The following is a 14208-nucleotide window of genomic DNA, read 5'->3' on the forward strand; positions in this document are numbered from 1 at the left end:
CCAGGCTCTATTAGGAACGAACTGCTCTGATACCAAGTTGTAACAATCCAATTTCCGACAGGTCCGGATCACTGCCAGTCGTCGGGTGTTACTTCCCGGTAGCCCTATAAAACTCTAGACTCGATAATATTTACTACATATGAGCCTTTCGTACTAACAGGATCGCGTATGTTAACTTATTTTTATCATATAGTTGTTTTAACAAACCTATTAACAAAACCATGAACATCTTCGGAGATATACAATATAAAATAAATACCAGACTAACAGCAAAATTAAATTTAGCAATAAGATCACAGAAAAGCGTTCATACAAACTTGACACGCTTAGATAGATATATATATATATAACTGACAACTTTCCAGATACCTAGTTCATATAGAAAACCCCTAAGCTGGTACCCGGGCTAAAAGAAAAGGAAATATCAAGTCCTATCCCTCAAAAATGCTACAGAAGTGAGGGAAAGCAAAGTCTAAGGAATGAATACCATCTATCGTACATTCTTTCCACCGTCGAGGCACAAGTTTGCAACCATCAGCTCAAGACTAGTTTCGAGCATCTCCTGCAGAGTCCGACAACACGTGCTCCTCTGGTACCTCTCTGAATATAACTCCTGTGACGGCGATCAAGTCTGGATCTTCCATCTGTGGGGGAAGGAAAAAAGGAAGGGGTGAGAACCTATATGGTTCCCAGTAAGGTGACATCGTGAAAGCGCATCTCTCTCGTGAAACCTAGAGTTTTGGCTCTATCGTAATAACTCGCTTACTAAGTCTCTCGGCTACTCCCGTATCGTGGGCTCTGACATAACTCTTTCTTGGCATCTTTCTTTGGGATGAATGCCGTTCTCACGCTATTCTCTATGATTATTATTCCTAACTCTATTACCTTATTCTAAGCTTTGAGAAAGTTACGTCATAATATTAATATATAGACAAGAATCAGAAAATAGAGAATTAACAAGAAGCAGATGCACATCGCAGAAAGAATGAACAGTAAACAATCACAATCAAATGTGCAAACAATTTATGATGCATGCCTGTTCCTAGTGCAGGCCATGAGCTCATGCGTCGGTTGTCTACCCGCAACCCGACGTTACTCGGAGTGAACCCCGAATATGGTTTCTTTACTGTGTCAATTAGACACCTTGGCATCACGGTTACCCGTGTCAATTAGGCCTCATCATAATAATGTGTATCACAGTAAGAAACAGTGCTATCAATTAGGCGAACATTCCCGCATTAGCAATCTCAGGCTATCCGTTAGGCGGGCCCTTTCGCATTAGCAATTTGGCACAAAGGCCCGTTCAACATACAATATGCTATCAATTAGGCAGACATTCCCGCATTAGCAATCTTAGGCTATCAGTCAGGCGGGCACTTCTGCATTAGCAGTTTGGCACAAAGGCCCAGTCAACAAATAACATCCAACTATCCTTTTCATTCATTGTTTCTTATTTCCTGTCTTTTCATCATGCCTCCACATCACCTTATAAATATACATACCTCCGCATCACCACATAACTAAGCATACCTCCACATCACCATATTACTAAGCATACCTCCGCATCACCCTTTTAACTTTAACCTTTCTAGGGGTAACTTGCATTCTTATTCACTTCTTAGCTTGTTTAGCCTAATACCCTTTTGGCGACCGGTTTTCTATCTAACGATTAATATCACAAACGGACTCGGACTCGCACAAATTTTATGTCCACATGTTCGTATTAAACTCAAGTTTCTAAAGGTCTAGAAATCATATTTTTCTGGGCAGTCTATCTCCAGCTATTGAGGAAAAACCGAGACTGTTATTCTAGGTTTGTAGGAACAGCACCTTGCTATCTTGTTATGTGGTTTTTATGTTGTGAAAGCCTACGCACGGACTATCTCTCTTATCAAAGTAACTCTAGAGATCCTAACCTTTAATTTGAATTATAGTTTACTACATTTGGATTAGAATTGAATTTTATACAAGATTTTAAAATTCTGCTACTGCACTTGTAAAGATTCAGAAAAACAGCAGGCAGCAGTGTTTTTATAAAATTCATAATAATTTCAATTCTAATCCGTTGCTCCTAAATTTTTGTAAGATTATACTCAACACCCCTAATTTTTATAATCAACAAGTTTCAGGTTCATATCACCTTGTTTGGTTAATTAAATGTCAATTGGAAAGGCTGCCCTGTTTCTTTAAATGAGTTCTGAAGTTCCTGCGAACAGCCCAGCTTCCAAGAGGCATAACTAACTCTACAAAATAGCTATGGACCTGAAATTTTACTCATTTAAAATAGACTTACAGACCTCTAAAATCCCTTTAAAATCAACTCAAAATGTTAAGTAAAACAAAAGTTCCAGTAGTTTGAAATTGACACTGTAGAACTAGAAAAACCAGAAAAATTCTGCAGCAGCTACTGTTTTCAAAAATTTATATCTTTTAAACCACTTGGCCAAATCCCTTGAAATTTTTATAGCACATTCAAGACACACCTAAGTTTTACAGAAAAATAATTTTATCCAAAAAGGTGGTTCGGACTATTACCAGAATTTATTTTAAGTCACTGCCAAATATGCAGAAATTCCGCATCAAGTAATTCCAACAACCTCACATACCAAATCTTATATTTAAGCCTAAAACTCCTCTAAAATCATAATTTCAACTTTCTTGTGACTAACCAAAGTTGCTAGAGTGATTAGCGCAGTCCCAAAAATCCAGAGTCAATATTTTCCAAGTTTTCAAGTGCTTATACACAAGTGAACATTCATTTTTCTGCATCATGTTAAAAACAGAATTTCCACATGTACTTTCTATCATTCATTCACATAATAAATCATCATTCAGCATCATCCAACTGGGTTAGTTATAACAGAACCCATCTCAAGCACAACAACTTATACTACCAACTAATTCAATCATAAAACATGGCCTTTAGCCTTCAAGTAAATTCTGCACATAGCAACTTAAAACCCCAAATAACATTATCAAACCTACAATCCACCCACAGCACCATCATTCAGTCACAAACATATCCTTCTAAACACTCAAACCCTTACCTCTTTTGAAGTTCAAAATTCTGTTTGTGCTTCTTCCTTGAATTAAAAATCCTAGCCACACAAAATTGAAGTTTCGGTCACTCCTCCCTTCTCCCTCAACTCCGTTTCATTCTTTTCTTTCTTCTATTTGTGTGTGTCTGTGATGACCCAGATGAAGCAAGCACTCATATAAGTAGAAGAAAAAGTGGAGGAACTTGTCCTGTCTCTCCTTCTTTCCGTCTTGGTTCTGCTCTCTCTCTCCCTCTCTTTGCTGCCTTCTGTTTCTTACGTTGAAAAGGGGAGACCCAATAGAAGCGGTGGGCGTATAAATAGGAGAAGAAGAAGTGGGGTGAGGTAGTGAAGAGAGTTACGTGGTTCTTCCTCCAGAGAACACCTAACTAAATCCCATTATCATATGAGGAAACCAAGAGGTGTAACCTTGGTTGGGGGAAGGCTTCTCTCTGTTTCGGTCATCACAGGAAGAATGAAGAAGATTAGGGCTTTAATCATGGTTAGATTTCTGATGATGCATATGCTTATGGTCTGGTTGAATCGGAAAAAAAAAACGGTTTAATGTGTGTTGGTTCATACTTCACAAATCTTAATGATATATCTATACTGTTCTTTTCACTTATCAAGTCTAAGTCCACCTTATTATTTTATGGTGAGGTGATTTTCGGATATTTATCGAATTTCTGATTACAGAATTTCTGAGATTAACTCTGTGAAAAATCGGGGTGTTATAATTAATCTACCATAATCTTAATATAATTTTTTAATATAATTAATTCTAATTAAGTAATTAAATAAATTAAATATAAATATGTCTAATCTAATAGTATAAAAAATAGTAGATTTTCTACAATTAAATATTATATATATTGAAAATAAAACATCACTTTAAAATGATGTTATTATTATTAATGACATATAAATATTAAAATTATATTAATGCATTAATTAAAATACATTATTAGAATAAAAAGTTGCAATGCAAGAATTAAAATAACTGAAATTTATTAACTTTAATTAATTAAATTAGCATAAAATAAGAAAGAGATGATTAATTAGATTAAATAAATCAAAAAATATTACTGAGTAAATAAAATATTACAATAATTATATTACTAATTGAAAAAAAATCAATTAAATCAATTCAAAGACAATTAAAGATCACCAATGAATAAAAAAAATGGGATATAATAAAGAATAATTTTAGTAGTATAAATAATTAAATTAAATTATTATATACAATTTTTATTTTTACTTTATTATAATTTAAGTTAACATTAATGGTAAAAAATTAATTTTAAATAGCTCCAATTTGTATTTTACAACATAATTAAAATACAATTCATAATTTTTTATTTTGTGATTAATCAATATTGTTTAAATTTTTTAGTTAAGTCTTCTGTATTTTATGATTGATAAATTTTTCTACAAAACACAAATTTGTAATGAATTATTTCAATCATAATTAATAAGAAAATCAAGAAAAAATTTATAAAAAAATCAAATAAAAAATAAAAAATAGAGTAAAAATTTATTTTGAAACTAAAAATTTGTCAATTGTGCTAGAAATTCTAAAATATTGTATCTTATTATATAATCAATTTTGTTACTCACTTCAACTTCATTATCCCTTTGTATCCAAAAAAAGTATATAATGTCATACTTATTTTAAAAAAGATAAAACTTTTCAAATACACGGTATAATATATAATTCAAGAATAATAAGATAAAAAAATCTAAAATTTTATAATAGTATTTAAAATTTTCAATGACAATAATACAAAGAGTTTAAATTTACCAAATAAATTCTAGATCTCAATTGAATAGTTACTCTTTGCACATCTTATTCAAACTTGAATTTTAAAATTTAATTTGTGTTAGAAACAAGAGACCAAACTAAAGAAAGTGTTTTGTGTATTATTCAGTCTGATCAAAAGTATAATATACAGGGGGTATTTATAGGTGCTAAATGAATCAAAGTAATAAAGGCATAAAATCCTGCAATTAATATACATACATGCTATATAAATATAAACGATATTAATTGATCTAAATTGATCTAAATTGATTCTAATGATTTTCTAACATCCCCCCCCCCCTCTCAAACTCAAGTGGGAGCTAAGGACACCAGCTTGAGTTTGGATAACAAAGTCCGAAAACGAGCCGGGTGATGAGCTTTCGTGAAGATATCAGTAGTCAATAAGACGAACAGCATCAATAAGGATACGTTGCTGAACAAAATGACAATCAATTTCAATGTGTTTGGTGTGTTCATGAAACACATCATTATGTCCAATCCGAATAGCACTGCATTTATCACAAAAAACATCAGTAGAAGACAACTGAGGAGTACCCAAATCTTCGAGAAACCAACGAACCGAGATAACCTCAGCAGTGGTGTCAGCGAGGGCATGGAAATCAGCTTTTGTGCTTGAGCGAGCAGTGAACGTTTGCTTCTTAGCACGCCAAGAAATGAGAGCGTCGCCAAGAAACAAACAGTAACCAGTAGTAGAACGATGAACAGTGGGATCACCAGCCCAATCAGCATCGGAGTAAGCCTGAAGAGATAAAGACGAATGGGCAGAAAAATAAAGGCCATGAAATAGAGTTCCTTTGACGTAGCGAAGAATGCGAAGAACTGCCGCATAGTGAGTAGTACGAGGAGCTGACAAGAACTGGCTAAGTACATGAATCGGATAGGCGATGTCTGGTCGGATGACAGTCAAGTAGACGAGACCTCCAACTAACTGTCGATAGAGAGTCGGATTATCCAAAATAGTGCCATCCATAGGGGTAAATCAAACATTAGGCTCAAGAGGAGTAGACTCAGTACGACTATCTGTAATCCCAGCGCGAGCAAGAAGATCTGAAGCATACTTAGCCTGAGAGAGATAGATGCCATCATCGGTGGAGATGATCTCGAGACCAAGAAAATAGCTGAGAGAACCAAGATCTTTCATCTCAAAGGTATAGTGAAGTGAGGCCTTGAGATCAGAGATACCATCAACATCATCTCCAGTAATGATCATGTCATCAACGTATAAAAGTAGAAGAACAACTCTACGTTCACTTTTACGAATGAAGAGGGCATTCTCATGAGAGCTAGAAGTAAAACCAAGACTGCATATGGTAGTGCTGAACTTGTCAAACCATTCACGAGGAGCTTGCTTAAGTCCATAAAGTGCCTTGCAAAGGAGACAAACCTTACTAGAAGGATAAGGATATCCCGGAGGTGGTTTCATATAGACTTTCTTTTTCAAATCCCCATTAAGAAATGCATTCTTCACATCCATCTGACTGTGAGACCATTTTTTAACCGGGACAATGGCAAAAAGAGCTCTAACAGACGTAAGACGAGCGACAGGAGCAAAAGTCTCTTCATAATCAATACTATACTCTTGCGTACAACCTTGAGCAACCAAGCGGGCCTTATAATGGTCAATAGAGCCATCAGAGCGAATCTTGATCTTGTATACTCATCTACTGCCCACAACTTCCTGATCAGAAGGAGGATCAACCAAATCCCAAGTGTGTGCTTTTTCAAGTGCATGTATTTCCTCTTGCATTGCTTGTTGCCAATTTGAATTGGTGGAGGCTTCTCTGAATGACTTAGGTTCATGTTGATGAAGGATGGTAGAAAAATAATGATAATCAAGAAGATGAGGAGGTGGATTCCTTACCCTAGAAGTACGAGCAGGAGGAGGAGGCATGACGGTAGGAGCAGGATCATCATCCGGTATGGAATCATCGGGAAATGGAGAAGGAGAAAGAACAGGAGGCTGTGGAGGGTCACTCGAGATAGAATATGTAGAATCATCACTAGAAAAAAGATCAACATTGGGGTTAGTAAATAAAGGTGACTGAGTAGTAGGAATGGACTCAAAGGATGAGAACCGAGAAAACATGTGATGCTCCAATAAGACAACATGACGAGATATACGAATACGTTTAGAGAGAGGATCCCAATAATGATAACCCTTGTATTCAGTGCCATAACCAAGGAAACAACACATACGAGCCTGAGGTTCAAGTTTACTATGTTCATGAGGCTGAAGAAGAACAAAACATACACAATCAAAAACTCGAAGAGAACTATAATCTGGGGAGGTATGATAAAGACGCTCAAATGGAGTAACATTACCAAGAACAAAAGAAGGGAGTCTATTGATAACATGAACAGCAGTAAGAACAGCTTCACCCCAAGTACGCTCAGGACACGAAGAAGAAAGAAGCATTACGCGGACAGAGTCAAGAATGTGACGGTGTTTGCGTTCAGCTCTACCATTTTGTTGAGACGTACCAGGACAAGAAAACTCAGACAAAGTACCCTGTTCTGCAAGAAAGGTTAAGAGTTTGGAATCACGGTATTCCATAGCATTATCACGTCGAAAAACCTTAATGACCTTGGAAAACTGAGTTTTAATCATAGTAGCAAAGTTGATATAGATCTGAGGTAACTCATGGCGATTAGTCATCAAATAAACTCAAGTAAAACGAGAATAATCATCAATGAAAACGACAAAGTATCGAGCTCCGCCCATAGAGGCAGTGAGAGCGGGGCCCCAAACATCAGAGTGAATGAGATCAAAAGGAGAGCAAGCAAGAGATGAATTATTGTGAAAAGATAAAGCAGGTTGTTTGGTAATTTGGCAAGAAATGCAATCAAAAGATTCATTTGGAATCTGACCTAAAACACCTTGAGACACAAGAGGACGCAGTTTTTCTAAGGAGGTGTGGGCAAGACGTTGATGCCATAAGTGAAGGGTGGAGGGAGAAGAAGCAGCACAGAGATTTGGTATAGGAAGAATATGAAAATTCTCGAGTTCAAACAACCTTCCGACCTTACGTCCAGTCCCAATAATTTGTCCCGTTCGAGGATCATGTACACGACAACCAGAAACGGAAAAAGTGACTTCAAAATCCAGATCAACAAGTTGACCAACAGAAATAAGATTAAAGTTTAATTTGGGAATATAATAAGTATCAGGAAGATTAAGAGTTGACTGGGATATAGAACCCTTGTGTGTTGCGTGCAGGAGGGAGCCATTTGCAGTATTAACAGAAGGTCCATTTGTAGTGGTAGACAAAGACGAGAAAATATTACGCAATGGAGACATGTGATTAAAGTAACCCGAGTCAAAGTACCATTTAGAATTACCTGAAGGGGTTGAAAAAGCAGCAGGGGTATTACCAGAAACAGAGAGAAGACGCTGAAGAAGAGATGTAATATCAGATAGAGAGACAGGAGACGGGTTGAGTGGATCAGGACGTGGTGGACGAGTAGGACAGGCGGTAATTAAATATTCCGAGAGTTTGCAGTAACGGCAGAACAGCTGTGAACAATGGTAGCTAATATGACCTTTCTGATGGCATGTGCGACATTCAACAGAAGGACAGTCAGAGAAGAGGTGCCCATAACGGTTACAATTTCGACAGAATTTACTCTTTCTGTCTGTGGCAGCAAAAACATCTGGCTTTTCCATGATACTAGTCACAAAGATCAAAGAGAGGAGAGAAAACGGCAATTTTGGAGCAGAAAATGAAAAATCAGAGTGCAGAATCGGAAAGAGCTCACCAAAAAACCTTAGGGAGGGTCCCAATGTCTGCCACATCAGCAGCCACGTCAACTAAGAGGGACACGTGGCAGCATCGGAAGGAAACACGTCAGCAACACGTGGCAGCGGATGAATGGAGGAGGAAGCTCGCGGGTCAACCAAGCGGACCGGGTCAGGTCGATGCACGGGTCATTGGATCGGAGTGGAAAAGTTGCTATGCGACACGTGGATGTCTATGGACCGTGTGATTGAAGACCCAATCTGACGGCTCCAGATGAATCCGGAGAGGAGCTGAACCTGGTGGCGGCAGCGTCTTCAGGCGGCGCGTGGAGGCGCGTCCGGCGGCGGATTGCGGCGATTTTGATTGCGTTGGAATCACGGCGACAAGATGAACACGGTGGTAACGGAGGTGACGAACCAAAGCGTCGAGAAGCGAACGAAAAATAAGGCTAAAGAACGCTTGCCGAAAAAGAAAACAACGGAGCTATGAATGAATTCTCATGGAAAAAAAAAAAGAAACCTAAACTCTTGATACCATATTAGAAACAAGAAACCAAACTAAAAAAAGTGTTTTGTGTGTTATTCATTCTGATCAAAAGTACAATATACAAAGGGTATTTATAGGTGCTAAATGAATCAAAGTAATAAAGGCATAAAATCCTACAATTAATATACAGATATGCTATATAAATATAAACGATACTAATTGATCTAAATTGATTCTAATGATTCTCTAACAATTTGTATCTTCTTTTTTTCTCCTAATATAAATTATTTTTGACAAAAAATGAAAAAAAATCTATCATACCAAAATAATATTCTATAAAAAAAATTATTATAAGGAGATTTATAATTAGAGAAAAAAATAATAAAAACATTAATAATAATAAAAAATGAAGCTCGTATTAAAGAACGTTAAAAAAGAAATAATAAAGTCATATTAATAATAATAATGTTGAGGAATGATAGTGTTACCTTAGGTTTCTAGCCTCCACCTTTTGGTCATCGTTTTATCCTTTCTTTATTTTTTTATTTAAATTATCAAGTCATAAAAAAAATAAAGAACAATTTAAGAAAACAAAAACAGCAAGATGAATAATAATTATACAAATAAAAATACATAGGAGAAAAACAAACTATTATATGTTAGAATTAATATGAGTACATTTCATCATTAAATAAACAAAGTTAACGCAAAACAAAATTACACGTAAAGAAAAAAGAAAAAAAAAGAGTTAAAATCTCCAAAGTGATAAAAATATTATTTTTACAATTTTATTCTATCATGTTTATATATATATAAGACTATAAAATAATAAATTTCTAAGTAAATTAAATTGTATTTATTATTATTAGAAAGGGTAAGAGAGAGCAATAGGAAAAAAGGTTTGTGTGTTCAAATTATGTAGAATAATACAATATAGAAGTGTATTTATAGGTGATAAGAGAATCGAAATAACAAAGATATAATATCCTATAATAAATATTCAGATATGTTGAATAATGCTAATTGATCTAATTGATCCTAATTATACTCTAACAATTATATTCAATTAATTTATATACATAATATTAAATTGTGTGATATTTAAATATCTAATCAAATCAATTAGTTGATATAATTAATTTATTGTAATAAATTGTATTTAATGAGTTAAAAAAATAAATCAAAAAATACTTTCAGAAGTATGCTACGTCAATTTTATAATTCGATTTTTATATAATAGAATAGATAGAATAAATTAATATTAAGTTAGGATTATTAGTTTTCACGACATAAATCAAGTAATGTATTTGCCAAGAAAAAATACGAAGTTATAATAAATAAACAAAAAGAGTCATTATCAAAAGAAAAATGTTTGATAAGGAAAGAAAATTAGCCAAAATCTGTCCAAACTTTCCACTTTTGGTTTTATTAATTTTGGTTTAGAGTAATTTATTTTGCTTCTCTCACATGCATAGTTATAGTTGATTTTAATAATTACATTTAATATGGGAAACATTCATAAACTTTTAATGTGGTGATTTATTTATAGAATATGTATGTTATAATTATGATAAAAATATATCCCATAATTCTTGTAATTTAAGTATTTAACTGACGTCTTATAAACATAAAAGGTTAATATAAAAGCTTATTAGTAATACATTCATTATCTAAATTGATGTCCTGTAAATATAAGTTCTAGCAATCAAGGAAAAAAAAACACACTCCGTTAAATTGAAAGAAAAAAATTCATCATCTATCTTAACTTTTGTAAATGTTCAATTTTTATTCATGATATAATTTTTTTTATAAGTATTGCCTTTATTTTTTTATTTATTGGTTGTTCTTTTATTGTTTATTTGCAGTCCTTTCAAATATCAATTATTCTATTATTTTCTTCTACATTTCAACTTTTGGCAGATGTGCACCTTCAAGTATGGTGGGTTTCACCCTATGAAATACACATACTTTGCTAAGTTGTCGTGTTTGGGTGTCAGACACATTTCGAACACGATATTTATCGATATTCGTTCGATACGCGTGTCTGCTGTGTTCAAATCGTGTCTCAATAAAAAATAAAAAATTTTCTTCGGACACACTTGGATACACCTAAATACCATTATGTGTCAGCATGTCCGGTCTTATTTTTAATATATAGTCTTAAAATAAATTTAGATATAGTATATATTATTATTTATTAAAACAAAAAATATTTAAATACTTGATATAATTAAAATAAGACATTAAAAATAATTTAAAAAATTAATTTATATTTTAATATCAATAAATATTAAAATATCATTGCGATTTATCTAAAAAATACTTTATATTTTATCTAAAAAATACTTTATATAAAAAATACTTTATATTTTATATATATACGTGTGTTCCATGTCATGTCCCGTGTCCATATCAGTGTCCGTGTATCATAGTTTCACCACCGTAGACTATAGTGCTCCGTCTCAATTTAGGAATGCATAATTATCACTAATTAATACTATCGTTGATTATTTAATGCAGCTATCTAAGTGTATTTTTTGTAATTAAATACAGGAATCTTTCTAGAGATCGTAACTTAGATGCTTAGATTTGATATTGTAGCCAGCCGTAGCGCATACGGCTTCGGAGCACTGAGTTATAGCCACATGTACTTGCTGGTTCATGGTTCGATGCAACACGAGATTTCCATCAACGATTAGTTATGATTCATCAAGGGTTGCTACATTGAATTAATCTAATTATGATGACAATGAAAGCTCGTAACGACGTCGTAACATTATTATGGGGATAAAATAGTTTTTTTTTTCTCTTTCTTTCTTTCTCTTTTTAATAGACGAGATGATTGAGAGTAGAAGCAATGCTAAGCGGATTAAATTTGGCTATGGTTTGCTTAAGTTTCAATGTAATTAAACATGACATCTGGCAATGTTTATCTCTTTCTTCAACTAATAAGTATAATCTATATGATTGAGGATTCTGAGTTTTCTTAAAGTGATTTCTTCTTATTTCTCTTCGGATTATTACAATAATAAATGTATGATAAATTAATTTCGTAGAACAATTGTCAGTGATCGATGAGGTAAATTCTTGTGTGATTTGGTAAAGCAAGTTGATAACATAGTAATGGCGAAGATTCTTTCAAGGCAAAAAAGTATAGTAAACAAAAACAGATTACACCACACAGGGACTTTTAGGATATTACATGTTAGAATATAAATATATATTAAAAATAAATTAAACTATACATATATACACAAATATATTGGTGCCTTATTTTACTGACGGGTTTTATATACATATAACGCTTTTTAACACTTTAACACTCCTCTAATGTCATAATCTAAAATGAGTCTCAACATGTTGGGAGGTTGATCAACTTTTTGTATTGATTGTTTATTTTTTGGTAGTATGTATGGATCTTTTATCTTACTAGTTGTCAAATCAGGCCCACCCATTAAAAGCCTATATGAATTTGGGTAATAGTAATACTATAATGGATAAACTGAGTGTGAGTCTTTAATGGGCTTACTGAATGTCAAAAAGAACTGCATTCCATAGATCTGGGCCTAAAATTTTCGCTGATCAGTGGGCTATGCTTTCAACTCAATAAGCTCGGATGCATAAATCACGACCAACGTGGAAAAAAAACATGGTATGCACATCACCTTCGTGTAAAAATTTTGTATATATAAACCAAGTTGGGTTGGTCTAGTGGTTAGCTCACTAGTCCGCTTAAGCAAGTGTCGGGGGTTCGAATCCCGCCTTGTGCATGCAGCAACCCATTGGCCAGCGGCAAACCCTTAAATGGAGCTCAGTACCGCGACGGATTAGTCCTTGACCTGCCGGGTTGGGGGATACCGTGGGAAACCAAAAAAAAAAAAAAAAAAATTTTGTATATTAAAAATAATTAATAAAAATGATAAAAAAAAATTAGATTGGTTTAGTGATTAGTTTACTAGTCCACTTAAACAAATATTAGAAGTTTAAATTTCACCGTATACATATAGTAATTTATTAACCAACAACAAATCTTTAGATTGAGCAAAAACTATATATTTTTAATATCATAAAAAAATTCAAAAGAGATTTACCCAAAATGCTATGGGTGTTTGTGTTTATGTTTTTTGAAATAAAAAATGAAAAGCGTCCTTGTAATTAGAAATTATTCCATTTAATTTTGCAAATTATTTCAGTATAACTACTTCTAGTTATAAAAAGTTTTATGCATAAATTAAATTATGTATTTATTGTATAGCAACATAATTTAGTTATTGCCAATGAGTTATATCTCAAATGGCATAATCTCTTTATACTCAATTAAGAAGTTGTGGGTTTGAATCTTTTATTTTTGGTGAAAAAAAAACATAATTCAGTTATTATTTATTCTAAAAACCTCATAAATATAAATATTTAATTAGTGTATAATAATTAAACTCTTATTTTATTAGAAGCAACCCGAGAAGAGAAACAAAAGAACAGGTTAAGATGGTGGCAAATTTTGCGTCTCCATAAAAAGCTTTTGATTTATTTTATTGAAATTGGTATCCAACCATATCATCACGTAATATAAATAATAAAGAAACGTATTGGACGCCCTAATGCATGCGTTATCCAATCTCAAACCTAACATTTTCTAAATTGCAAGACTGTTTGTTTTTTGAGATTAAAATTTAGATCGAGTATTGTATTTGATAAGCAAAGAGAGCGAAACTAAAATTTTAGTTTTGAAATATAAAATTTTAATTTTTTAAGTATTTTTAAAAAATAAAAATACAAAAAATTAAAACTTTAAATTTTTTTAATATTTTTTTTATTTTTTTAAAATTTAAATTTATTTTTAAATCTTTATATTTATCTTAACTCAAACATGATATTAAGATATAACTTTAATTCACTATATTTTATGCCAAATATAATATATAAACTGATCTTTCAATCTCTTTCTCAAATTTTTATCTCTCAGTCTCGATTCTTTTGTTCCAAACGCAGCCTAACTGCCCTATCTCACCATTTCCGTGAGAAGCGTCAACCCTTACCCTCCTCTGTTGAATTAATATATCAATCTACAAAGTCAAGTACCTAACAAGTAGTAAGTACAGATAAATTGACTTAGTCTTTGAATATTTTA

The 14208-nt window shown here is 33.1% G+C and overlaps 1 long non-coding RNA gene across 1 annotated transcript; it reads right to left on the reverse strand.

The window, feature by feature from the left end:
- Positions 1–264: 264 nt before the first annotated feature.
- Positions 265–3536, reverse strand: LOC140178014 (uncharacterized). The gene is made up of 2 exons (XR_011869976.1): positions 3048–3536; positions 265–644 (listed from the first exon to the last, which is right to left on the reverse strand). It is a non-coding gene; the product is annotated as an uncharacterized lncRNA (long non-coding RNA).
- Between the last annotated feature and the right edge of the window lie 10672 nt (positions 3537–14208).

This window comes from Arachis hypogaea, chromosome 13, assembly GCF_003086295.3.
Source record: "Arachis hypogaea cultivar Tifrunner chromosome 13, arahy.Tifrunner.gnm2.J5K5, whole genome shotgun sequence".
In the NCBI taxonomy this organism is placed as follows: domain Eukaryota; kingdom Viridiplantae; phylum Streptophyta; class Magnoliopsida; order Fabales; family Fabaceae; genus Arachis; species Arachis hypogaea.